Below are 14,375 nucleotides of genomic sequence, written 5' to 3' on the forward strand. Positions count from 1 at the left end.
ACGTCCACTGATCTCATGGACGATGAAGGGTCTCCAAATATCCATCTGGCTGAGGACATAAAACCTAGTGCTTTATGGGAGGTAGCCCATATTTATGATATACTATTAGTAGTCTTTAGTATTTTTTTTTTTTAGATAGTTTTCTTCTTTCATAAGCTTGAATGATAGAGCATGTATGCATTGCATTTTTGTATATTTTTATGAGTTGCATAACAGGTAGAACCTCTTCCGAACCATTCATATGCCATATCAAGTAAGGTTGCACAGTGCGGATCAGGTGACTTCTACTCCTTTTCTCTCATTTATTTTCATTCTCATATGCATTCACTCAGTTTCATATAAGCATGGGGGAGTGCCACTGATGACAATGTCATTCAAGCATGAGGGAGGGTGCAGTCTGCACACTCAAATTTTTTTGTCTTTGTACTTGCACTTTTGATGATAACTCATAAAAATTAGGCTTTTAAAGAATAAATTTGATCTTATATAAATGCTTTACATAATCTAATGTTTTTAGAGAAATTTTAAGCCCCACAAAAAAAATTAACATGGATCTAGAAAAACATGCTTATTTATGTAGATTTCAAAGAAATGGCGATAGATGCATATTAGAGTTTATTTTAAATCACAAGTATGGATATGCATAATTTATTTTTGAAAACTAAGCAAATGAACAATTGTAAAAATAGGAGCTCAAAAGTGAAAAGGAGCATACATTTAGTTGTTTGATCTCTTTGTATTTCCTAGTAGTTGGGTTGAGACACAAGTTGAAGTTTTTGAGTTCCATGTCGAAAAGGATAACGAAGGAAGTCACTTTTATATCTAGTTGATATATGTGGCCTATTTTGTTCGAGCAAGTAGAACCTGAGGGGTGTTTACACCTGGTGCCCTAAAGCCATCTGGCTTGAGAGTCACCGGCCCGAAAGCTCATTATATGGACTTTATAGAGATCCTAATAGATGTTGACATTATACATGACAAGAAGTAAACTATACGTAAAACTATGAAAATTGAAGGTCTAGTGACTTGAGCAATTAAGTCTGCGGGATACTTTGTATCTGGTGCCTTAAGGTCGTCTGGCCTGGGAGTCACTGACCCAAAGCTCGTTACACGAGTCACGAAAACTAGAAATTTGATATAGTGCTTAACAAAGGAAAGAAAAACAAAAAGTGTAGAAAAATTAAAAATCAAGAAAAAAAAAAAAAGTCATAAAAGAGAAAAGGTCACTACTTAGAAGCAAATATTGAGAAAACATGTGCAGAAAACATATGAGTGAGGATTGGTAAATAATAACATGTACATATTTGATTTTCTGAGAATAAAGCATAAATAATTATGATATTTAGAAAAGTGAAAGAAAATATTTTATTCTGTGGCGGCTTATAAAAGACTCTAATTATGTTTTGATAATGTAATGGCACAAAATATTGGCGAAAACAAAATCCTTAGTGGCCTAATATTTTTGAACTTGAAATTTTTATGCATAGATGATAGAGATGTTTGTAGGTAGCTTCGCCACAAACCCTCATGAGACCTTACTCGTCCACTGTTAACATGATCGCTATTGCTACTAATCGATTGTCTAGTTGTATAAACTAAATTAAAATTATTGTATCTATCGCTTCTTTTGCTTCCATGTATTCAACATTCACTAGAAGAAAATAGGTTATTAGCGACAGAATTATTATGTCGCTAGTTAGTGACGGATTAACGAGCGAAACACAGTCGTCGCTATAATCAATGAAATTTACGAAAATAGCGATGGAATATATTCTGTCGCAAAATCCGCTGCTAATTAGCGACGGATTTTGTGACGGCATATTTTATCGTAACGGATGCAACATTTAGCGACGTTGTTTATGACGAAAGATTTTTCGTCGCTAATTAGCGACGGAATTGGCAACAAAATATATTCTGTAGCTATTTTCGTAAATTTGATTTACAATGGCTTAGCGACGAAATTAATTTGTCGCTATGCTGTCGCGAATTGTCGAATAACCCTAATCCCAGCCCTCTTTTTATTTTCTTCTTTCGCTGCTTCTGCTCCCGCCAGCCTTTCATCGTTCATCGTTCGTCGTTCGTCGTTCGCCGTTCGCCACCGCCCGGAGACAGGTATTCTAAAATACCTTAAGGGGGTCGGCCTCCCTGCGTTTTCCGGTAGGGGGTCGACCCTCTGCTTTTTCCGACAGGGAGTCGACCCCCTGTTGTTCCGGTAGGGGGTCGACCCCCTGTTGTTCCGGCAGGGGGTCGACTCCCTGCCGGAAAGGCATGGGGTCTGTGTTTCTACAGGGGGTCGACCCCCTGTGGTTTCGGTAGGTCATTGGGTATTGGGCTTCTCAAGGCCTATGCAAGATGTTTTCATTTGCCAAGGTTTTTTTGTGACTTTATTTTAAAATAGTGTTTTTTGCAGATTTCTCAACGGAACCCGCTTGTACTCAGCCACCCGTGGTAAGTAAGTGACAAAAACAATGCAAATCGGGTAAATACCCGTGGTGAGTAAGTGATGCAAGTGTATCACATGTTATTTAATTTATTAGATGTAACACTTTATTGTTCACACACTCACTTAGTTGTTGATATCTAGGGTTGCTTTGTTGGAGTTCGGAGATCATGCTGAGCATGATTTTAATGTATGAATATAGAAGTGTTCTTATTTTTGGAGTACGGATTTTATGCTAGGCATGGTAATAGTTAGTGGAATATTGAAGTGTTTTTGCTGCAGGTACATATTTGTCATTTGTTTGATATGAATGATTATGATGTATTGCAATGTTTGATGTAATTGTATCAATGCTTGCATGTAGTTACTTTCAATTTAATTATGGCTTTCATGTGAAATTGTATAATGAAAGCATGCTTCAAATGATTGTATCGTGTCATTAATAGTTTGCACATGAAAATATTAAGTTATCAATGCATGCATCATAATTCTTGTTATTGTATGACATCATATATTGCATGATAAATTTGATATTTTCTTCATCATAGCATTCTGATGGTTCTCTTTTAACTGGTTAGGTTATTATTCGTAACATCATAAGAAAATGACTGCAAACCGTGAATGGATGTACCGTAGGATAGTGGACAATGAGTTATCGCATGAATATATGGATAGTGTTAAAAGTTTTATTGAATTTGCAACGGCAATTGTCAGTACAGTGGATCCCACAGGTCGGATTAGTTGTCCCTGCAAGATTTGTAAGAATAATCGATTTGTAGAACATCATGGCATTAGACATCACCTATACAGGAAGGGTTTTGTGAGTGATTATCAGAATTGGACATTTTGTGGAGAAGAAGTTAGAAACAATTTTGATGCATGGTGAATGTGGTGCACGATAATCCAAATATGGATTTGATATTTGATGCCGCAGGAATAGAACTGGGTTCTGTTATGAGTCCTAGTGATGCAAGAACTGTCGTAGATGAAGAATCATCAAACGATGCAGCTAGTAGATTTTATGATTTACTTAGAGATGTTGATGAGCCACTTTGGAATGGTTGCGAGAGTCATACTATCTTGTCTGCAGATCTTCAACTAATGAATTTGAAGTCCGAGTATAATTTAAGTCAATCATGTTTTGACCGTTTGTGCATGATTGTGAAGAGTATGTTGCCCAAAGATAAGAAATTGTCACAAAATTTCTATCGTGCGAAAGTTATGGTCAACGCTCTAGGTATGGGGTACAAAAAGATTGATGCTTGTCCAAATCACTGCATGTATTTCAAGGAGCAGGAAAACAACATATCATGCCCATCATGTGGGCATCCTCGGTTCAAGCCAAAGACAAGAGGCAATGGTAGCACGAGATCAAAGGAAGTTTCATACAAGTCGCTCCGCTACTTTCCTATCACTCCTAGATTGCAACGATTGTATATGTCTTCAATGACAGCTAAACACATGAGATGGCATGCAAATAAAGTTCGACACGATGAAAACAAGACCACGCATCCCGTTGACGCTGAAGCTTGAAAGCACTTTGATCGTACTCATCAGAACTTCGCAATGGAAGTGTGAAATGTTAGACTCGGTCTATGTACAGATGGATTTAATCCATTTGGGGGTAGATCAACTCCATACTCATGTTGGTCAGTATTTGTAACTTCATACAACCTTCCACCAAGCTTGTGTATGAAACGTCCAAATCTTTTCTTATCTCTGTTGATCTCTGGTCCGACCTCACCTGGCCAAAATCTTGATGTATATTTAAGGTCATTGATTGATGAACTAAAAGTATTGTGGGATGACGATGTTACCACGTATGATGCCCACAAAAAATAAAATTTCAACATGAAGGTCGTTGTTCTATGGACAATCAGTGACTTCCCTACATATGGTATGCTATCTGGTTGTAGCACACATGGGAGGTTGGCATGTCCGTACTGCATGGAGGATTCTAAAGCTTTTAGATTGATGCATGAAAGGAAGCCATGCTGGTTTGAGTGTCATCATCGATTTCTACCTAGCGACCATCCGTTCCGACGACAAAAGAATGTGTTTAAAGTAGGCACAACTGAAATGGAAGGTTCATTCACAAGATTGTCTGACAGAGATTCTAAGAAGATTGTGATACTTTTCAAATATATTAACAGATGCCCACAGTCCTACACCCTTTCGTGGATTTGGGAATGATCACAATTGGACGAAGAAATCTATTTTTTGGGAACTGTCGTATTGGCCGACCCTATTGATACGACATAATCTGGATGTGATGCATATGGAGAAAAATGTGTTTGATAATGTGTTCAATACAGTAATAAATATTAAAGGAAAAATGAAGGATAATCCGAAGGCCCGTATGGATTTAAAAGTAATATGTAAAAGACCAGAATTGGAACTCAAAGAATATAATGGCAAAGTACTGAAACCAAAGGCAAAGTACATGCTTGGACCTGATCAAATAAAGCATGTATGTCAATGGTTGAGACAATTGAGATTTTCAGATGGACATGTCTCTAGCATTGCTCAGGCTGTGAAGATTGACGATGGACAATTATATGGGTTGAAGAGCCATAATTGTCATATCTTTATGCAACGATTAATACCCCTAGCATTCCATGATATGTTAGACAAACCTATATGGGGGGTATTGTCTGAGTTGAGTGGATTTTTTAGAACAATGTGTGCATCGGAAGTCATAGTATCTGATGTAAAGAATCTTGAGGACTTTGTCATCACCATTGTTTGTCTGCTAGAAAAGATATTTCTGCCAGCATTTTTCGATGTTATGGAACATTTGATCATACATTTGCCATATGAACTAAGGGTTGGTGGCCCTGTGCAATATCGATGGATGTACCAATTTGAAAGGTATATATTTTTTTATATTTGTCTCTTTAATGATAGATATTTCAAATTTGAAATATATATTTTTGCCAGATGCATGTTTGACCTCAAAAAAAAGGTTCGTAATAAAGCAAGAGTAGAAGGCTCTATTTGTGAGGCGTACACTTTATGAAAGAGATTTCAAATTTCTCATCTATGTACTTTAAACCTCACATTCCAACATGTTACACATGTTTGTCCCGTAACGATGATGGAGAACAAGTAACTGTAGCTGACAAGCTGTCGATATTTCAACCACTTGGGCATGCATTTGGTAGTTGTCGATCAAGGCTCTTGACAGATCAAGAGCAAGACGCAGCACACATCTATATTCTTTTTAATTGCTTAGTGATCGACCCATACATCGAGTAAGTATATGTAGATGCAACACAATTATAAATCCTTTTATGTTCTATATGTGCATACATGGTTCGGTAATATAAGTATTTGTGGTTTGCAGACGATTTGATCTGGAGTTGCAAAGAGAAGTTTCACATCTCACTGATGCAGAAATACAAAAAGAACGTGAAACTAAGTTTGTGGAGTGGTTGAAATAGTTGGTAAGGATGTTAACATAAATTTTGTACTTGTAAACAAAACTAAGTTACTTAATTGGTCATGATCATAATCATTGTTTATGTCTGTGCATAGGTCCGCCATGGTGATGTTAAAGATCAAAGAATATGTGATTTAGAAAATGGTCCGACCAAAGTTGTGCAATGCTACAATGGGTATATCGTAAATAGTTATCGATTCCATACAAAAGATTACGGTATAAACAAATCAACGATAAATAGTGGCATGTGTGTCAAGGGTAGCAACTACGGTGAAAATGAACATGATTACTACGATGTTATAGAGGAAATAATAGAGTTGACCAACTTAGGCATAAATAATAGGGTAACTTTATTCAAGTGTCATTGGTTTGATCCAACTGCAACATGACTCAACAACGCTTCAGGCATTGTGGAGGTGAATCATAAATCAAAGTTTGGAACATATGAACCATTCATATTAGCCTCGCAAGCTCAATAGGTTTATTATACTTCATATCTGAGTATAAAAAAGTCAGATAGAAATGAATGGTGGGCAGTTTGCAAGGTGAAGTATAAACTATACCCTGAGTATGATCAGTTACAAGAAGACAAGTTAGCTGAAGACAGTGATTACTATCAATCAGATGATATCTATGACTTTGCTTATGGTCACGATGTTGCACATGATATGCATGTCATATCTCCATTGGTCGATGAAACATTCATAGAAGAATGTGATCCAAATGATATACCAAGTGGATGAGTATACAATGAAGAAGAAGAAGAATATGAAAGTCAAACAAGTGACGAGGAAGAATTCTCAAGCTAGTGAGCAAAATCTTGTAATACAAACCTCTATTTGAATGCATTGCAATACTTGATGTGAATGATTTGAATTATTTGAATGTATTGCAATACTTGATGCGAATGAATGAGTTGTATTGCAATACTTGATGTGAATGATTTGAATTATTTGAATGTATTGTAATACTTGATACAAATGATTTGAATGCATTGCAATACTTGATGTGAATGATTTGAATTATTTGAATATATTATAATACTTGATGCGAATGATTTGAATGCATTGCAATACTTGATGTGAATTATTTGAATGCATTGCAATACTTGATGTGAATGACTTTAATGCATTGTAATACTTGATGTAAATGACTTGAATGTATTATAATACTTGATGTGAATGACTTGAATGTATTGTAATACTTGATGCGAATGAATGGGTTGTATTACAATACTTGATGTGAATGATTTCAATTATTTGAATGCATTGCAATACCTAATGTGCATGATTTGAATGCATTGTAATACCTGATGTGAATGATTTGAATGCATTGTAGTACCTGATGTGAATGATTTGAATGTATTGCAATACTTGATGTGAATGACTTGAATGTATTGCAATACTTGATGTGAATGACTTGAATGCATTGTAATACTTGATGCAAATGAATGGGTTGTATTGTACTTGATGTGAATGATTTGAATTTTTTGAATGTATTGTAATACTTGGTGCGAATCATTTGAATGTATTGCAATACTTGATGCGAATGATTTGAATGTATTGTAATACTTGATGTGAATTATTTGAATATATTGTATGACATATGTTATTTGTTAGAATATGGTTCGTGGAGGTTACAGTGGTCGTTCATCCAGTAGTAGCTAGGCTCAGCCTTCATCTTCACAGGCTCCTGTGATAGGTATATCATTTAACTAATTGGATGCTTGATTAGTTGAAATGCGTATTCTAAGAATTTCTAACATATTTTTTTACAGATGATGTTTCGCCTGTACACGACCCACCTACACCAGTTGATCACACAAGTCAGAAGCCAACACAGGATGCAGGGTCTTCTCAGTCTGGCACAAGAAGACTCATTCGAATAATGTATATCGATAATCGACCGTAAGTATTTCATTTTCAATTATTGCATATCTTATAAATATTTTATATTGATATTTACTGTGTACCAATTCATGTGCAACACGAGGTTTGAGCCACAAGAAGTAGTACTCGAGATTAGGAATTCACTTCTTCAACATCTATCAGGACCAGTCGCTCAATGAAAAGAGTATCCAAAAGAGGTGATAGATAGATTGTGGTCCCCATTCACGGTATACAGTTGTTTCTTATAGTTAATGTGTTTCATATTTAAATTTTGTTTAGTCATGTCTACTAACTTTCTGAAAATATTTATAGGCTTCGAATCGCTTCGCAACTACGGTGGAGGAAAATGATGCAAGGAAGGTGTGGCAGAAGGTGGCTGCCAATCGATTTGCAGACATGTTGCACAATATGAAGACTGCAACAAAAAAAGCATCTAGCGGAATAGATGATCCACTACAGTGGAAGGGCCATGGCCCTATTACTATCAGGAGAGATTATTGGGATAGAATGTGCGATAAGTGGGCGAGAGATGCATTTTGAAATCGCTCTGCGAAGGCTACATAAAATCGAGCGAAAATGCCTGAAGCTCATCTACACACAGGTGGATCTAAGACATTTGGGAGTCACCTGAAGAAAATGGTAACTCATCAATATATAATATTAATTTTATAAGTATTGTTGCAAACTTGTTAACTAAATCTTTTATCATTTAACTTCGCAGGAAGTAGAAAAATGAGGCAGTGTACCATATAAGGATGTGTTTGTTGAAACACATAAACGGAAGACCAAGAGAGACTTTGTATCAGAGAAGGCGAGAACGACAACGGTATGTATTTATTCTATTAATAATCATTGCAATATGCAAGTTATCATAATGTTATCATTAATTATTAATGCATACTTTAAACATTATTTTGTAGGAGGCATATAAGCAACAGATGATAGAGCGATATGGCGATGACGCTACTCAGCATCCATCATTTGATCCTGCAGCATGGGTGACTGCAGCAGGTGAACCCAAAAAGGGTCGTGTGTTCGGGTTTGGGAGTAATATGAACACTTCACCTGTTATTGCTTCTTTCAGTTACGGCTCACAGACTTCTTCCATCGACATAAGCTCCAAGCAACAGCCTATTCTTTCCGGTGAAGATGTACGCCAGATCGTTAAAGACACAATGTGTGACTGCTTACATGAAACTGTCGCCAACGTTCTCCGAGCTGAGTTTAACAGTTTTTTGCTGAACAGGGGAACTTCGATTACAGGTCCCTCTCAGGTATGAAAGTTTCATGCAATATATTACATGTCGTTAGATTTCATGTAACTTTGATTGCCTTAACATATTCAATTTTTTTGACTGCCTTAGAACACATATGAGCATGCTATAATCACATATTCAGTTTTTTGACTGTCGTAGAACACATATGAGCATGCTAGAATCACATATACAGCTTCTTAACTGCCTTAGAGCACATATGAGCATGGTAGAATCACATATAGAGTTTTTCTTACTGCCTTAGAACACATATGAGCATGCTATAATCACATATTCAGTTTTTTTACTGTCTTAGAACACATATGAGCATGATCGAATCACATATATAACTTTTTGTCTGCCTTAGAGCACATATGAGCATAGTAGAATCACATATAGAGTTTTTTGCCTGCCTTAGAGCACATATGAGCATGCTATAATCACATATAAAGTTTTTCGCCTGCCTTAGAGTACATATGAGCATGATAGAATCACATATAAAGTTTTTTTCACTGCCTTAGAACACATATGAGCATGCTACAATCACGTATTCAGTTTTTTAACTGCCTTAGAACACATATGAGCATGCTATAATCACATATTCAGTTTTTTGACTGCCTTAAAACACATATGAGCATGCTAGAATCACATATAGAGTTTTTTTACTGCCTTAGAACACATATCATTTATGATAGAATCACATATAAAGTTTTTTGCTTTGCCTGCCTTAGAGCACATATGAGCATGATAGAATCACATATTTAGTTTTTTTGACTGCCTTAGAACACATATGTGCATGCTATAATCACATATTCGATTTTTTGACTGCCTTAGAACACATATGAGCATGATCGAATCACATATATAGCTTTTTGCCTGCCTTAGAGCACATATGAGCATGGTAGAATCACATATAGAGTTTTTCTGACTGCCTTAGAACACATATGAGCATGATATAATCACATATAAAGTTTTTTTACTGCCTTAGAACACATATCATTCATGATAGAATCACATATAGAGTTTTTTGTCTGCCTTAGAGCACATATGAGCATGATAGAATCACATATAGAGTTTTTTACTGCCTTAGAATACATATGAGCACATGATAAAATCACATATAGTGTATAATTTATTTCAATATATTTTGTTTATCAATACTGATTGTTCTTTTCTTGTGTAGGTTGCTAGCGATAATCAGCGTAGCGGAGCTGAAGGGACAGATCAAGGCAATGAACAAGAAGACGCACAAAATCTTGGCGATGATTAGATTAATGTGTTGAAGAAGTTCTGTTTTTTTTTTTTTGTTTCGAAAATGTAATTGTTGAATTGTAAATAATTAAACTTGTTAATTTTAAAGTTGAACAATTAATTATTTTAGATTTTTTTTATATGAAATTTTATGTGTACTTTGTTTTTTATTTACAGGAAATATAAATTGTACATAAAATATAAATTGTAGCGTTCTCGATATTTAATTTTCAAATAAATTTTTTTATTTTTTTCCTTTGCGACGGATATATCTGTCGCTATACATATAATTTAGCGTCGGATTAGTGACGGATGTAAATTCGGCGCCAAGCCGAGGTCGTCGTTTAGTACCGGTAGATTTGCGACGAAATCCGTCGTTTGTTATTCCGTCGCAATTAGCGACAGAACTGGCGACGGATTTATTCCGTCGCCAGTTAGGGTCAAAAAAATCGTGACGTAAGTTGTTTGTCGCTTCTTCGTTGTTAATCCGTCACTAAGCCGGTTAGCGACGGAATGAGGTCGTCCCTAATCCACAAAATTCTTGTAGTGATTCTTACATTTATAACATTCAAAATTAATATAAAAACTCTATATCCATCATTGCACCTATATCTTGTATAAATTACAAAATCCAACAACTTGTATCTAGCTTTGTTATTGGCCTAGGAAGGCTGGATGTCATTTAAATTACTGTAATAAAGATCACTAGCATTGGTTTGCTCATGTAATTTAACATCATCTATAGTGATCCTTTGATCATGTACCACTATAAATCTCATTTAGAGGTCATTGTTAACTGCCTACATCAACCACAAAAGCATATCACTTATCTTATGAAATAGCACGTGAGAAAATATCATCCATATAGACTTCATATATTTAATTAATATAACTACCTACAACAACCACTCTTAAAATCAACTATCTCCTATTCAATGCTTTTGCACAATGAACCCTAGTCACATCACACCAACACAAAAATGATGAATATTAATTAAAGGACAAACAAACAAACATAAATCATCTACAAAACAAACAAATATATATGTATAAAACCTTAGAAATAGTAAACCCTAAATGCTAAATCTAGTGCCAAATATTAAATTAAATACAGAGAAACATATAAAAAACATCCACAACAATAACCAAACACAAATACATAAGGGGCTATTAAATAATTATATCTATAAAAAAAGAAAAAAATGTAGTGAAATAAAACTATATATATATATATTGTTTGCATGAAACTCACCTGAAAAGTCGATGAAAAGGATGATATCGCAACCTCATCAAAATATAGTGCCAAAAAGCATCATAGCTTTGTCATAAGGAGAGAGGAACAATATTGATGATTCTACACAAAAAAATATGATTCTTTTTCAACATAATAAATAAATAAATAAATAAAATGAGTTTATATATGATTCGGCAAGAACGCGAAGTTACGCAGGTTTATATGCCAATATTTGTGCAGAAACCCACATATTTGGGGTTCTCCTTGTTACTGAAAAGAGGTTTGCATGATATTCTGTAAATTTAGTATCATATTTGCGACTATAGTCTAATATTTGTAAAATTACATGGTTCAGTTTAACAAGAGGTTCGCAAATATTTTTATGTGATCTTCGTGAGGTGTATGCAGATTAAGTAGAATATTTATGAGGTTATGAGGTTCAGTTTAACATGAGCTTTGCATATTTTTTATATGAATTTTATATTATATATGTGAACTTAGTTAGGTATTTACGAAGTTTCGAGGTTTGGGTTTAATAGGATGTTCGCAAATATGAATATGTAAACTTGGTGATGTTCACAAAAAAACGTGTGAACCTTCTTTTAAGTGAGAGTTAGTGATACCTGATGAGCAAAGTGATATATTACATAAACTTTGTAAGATTTGCACATGTGAAGGGTAAAAAGGTCCTAATGAAGTTGGCTATTGTGTGTTTGGACATGCCATGAATTTTAAAATTTGTAAGGCATTTGGGAAAACATGCCATTTTTACTGTACAGTAAAGTCATTTTCCATTACTTATTTATTTTTTATTGAAGCTATACATTTTAATGGTATAAAGTCATAAATGTTATTATATTTTAATATGTTTTATTAAATGTCTAGTTATAATTATTTATATGTATTGTAAACATCTTAAATGCAGATAATAGCATATTTGAAGTCCTTCACAATGGTTTTCATGTGGTATCGCTTAATGAGAAAAGGTGTACTTGTCGAAGATGGCAACTGACTGGACTACCTTGTATTCATACAATTGCAGCAATTCTAGACATGAGATATGACATTAAAGAGTATTGATCAGAATATTACACAACAAATGTATATAGGTGGATCTATGCTGAAGCTATCTTTGCAATTCCTGACAAAAATCATTGGTAGAGATTAGATGAATATCCTTTCAAGCCTCCTAGTGTAAAACGTGAACCTGGTCGTCCAAAGAAAAAGAGAAGATGTCATCCCGATGAAGAGCACCTAGTCCCACTTCGCTGGTGTCATGGCTTAGGTTATAATCTTAGGTCATGTAAGGAACTTATTAGCACAAATACAACTAACTCCAATACTAGTGATAGCACAACACATGCAAGTACATGTAGAGGTATACAAATTGGAGGACGAAAGAAAGAAAGCCATATTGATGCCCTTGCGAGTAGACCACGTAGAGTTTGCACTTCAAGTAGAGGAAGTGGAGTCACAAAAAGAAGACAAGAAAGGGTGGATGAGGATGTGAATTCATCGTGTATTTCCTTTCTTTTAAGATTAACACCTATTCAATTGTCTTACTAGTAGTATAAACATATTTAATTTTTTATTATAAAAAAAATTCATCTTAACCTATATGCAAGTGGGCTTGTTGGAGTACTTGGTTAAGCTGATTCTCAACTAGGTGGTCTATGATGATTCTTTAAGTGGAACTATGGGCTTGCGACTTATTTTAGGAAAAAAAATCATAATGCATGAATCACTTGTAGCTTGCTTTAAATTATTCCTAGGTTGAATTCAAGGGCGTAGCTAGGGGGGGCAGGACTGGGCTATAGCCCAGTCCTGCCTCCCGAAACAGTTAATTTTTTTTGCTTTTTTTTTTAAAAGCCCAGTCCTAGCCCAGCCCTGATTCCATATGAAATAGATTTTTATCCATTTTTGTAACCCAGTCCAGTCCTAGCCCAGCCCTGACTGCAGCAAATAGTTTGATTTGTCCATATGAAAAAGATTTTTATTAATAATTGTAGCCATTTTTTTATTTTTATTAATGAACCCCCGACTATCGCACAAATATTTTTTTTTTGTTGCTACACTCCTGTTTGCCCCCCCCCCCCCCCCCCCCCCTCACATGAATCCTAGCTACGCCCCTGGTTGAATTCTTACAATGACTAGTTGTCATGGGCTAACTTTCCAAGGCCAATTTTTTCGCATTTCAAGCCAAGGAAGCCTCGTGCGGCACTAGGCCTCACGACCTAGTCAGCCTCACAGCACGTGTTTCCCACACGTAACTTTCTTACCCAGCGGAACGTCAACTTAACAAGCTCTTCTTTTCAAGAGATCCTTCCGAACATGGTCCATCGTGCATCTGATAGCCACTTACGTGCATAGTCGTCCCATACCGGCTAGCACCTTCAACCACCAAGCCAAACGTGCCTTACCACTCCCACAAGCAAGCGCACGTTGACAAGGGCTGAAACGTGTCTTCGCAGCACTACCGACTTAACCAACATCCAACACGGGTCATGGGAGCATAACGCATCCCAAAGCCTTTACCGATGTATGTCATGCCTCCAACCATCATTGCAAGCCACCTTTCCTCAAGCCCAACCATCCGAGCCAACAACGCATGGATGCCTTAGCCTCGCGTGCCATGGAGCAGATAGCAGCCCCATGGGCACGCCCCCAACATAACCTCACCGTAGAAGGGACAAGATCTTTCGACCCCCAGTCCGCAGACCAGTTGATGATTATCTGCCATAGCGAACAGCACCACCCAAACTCGTTCGCCGGCGTTGTGCACTCTCTTGCACAACCCCATGCCACTTGGCATGGTTGGGACCGCATCGCCGCACCAAGGGCCGCCTGCCTACGCACCCAAGGTCTT

This window comes from Nuphar pumila, chromosome 1 (assembly GCF_984573655.1).
Source record: "Nuphar pumila chromosome 1, dmNupPumi1.hap1.1, whole genome shotgun sequence".
In the NCBI taxonomy this organism is placed as follows: domain Eukaryota; kingdom Viridiplantae; phylum Streptophyta; class Magnoliopsida; order Nymphaeales; family Nymphaeaceae; genus Nuphar; species Nuphar pumila.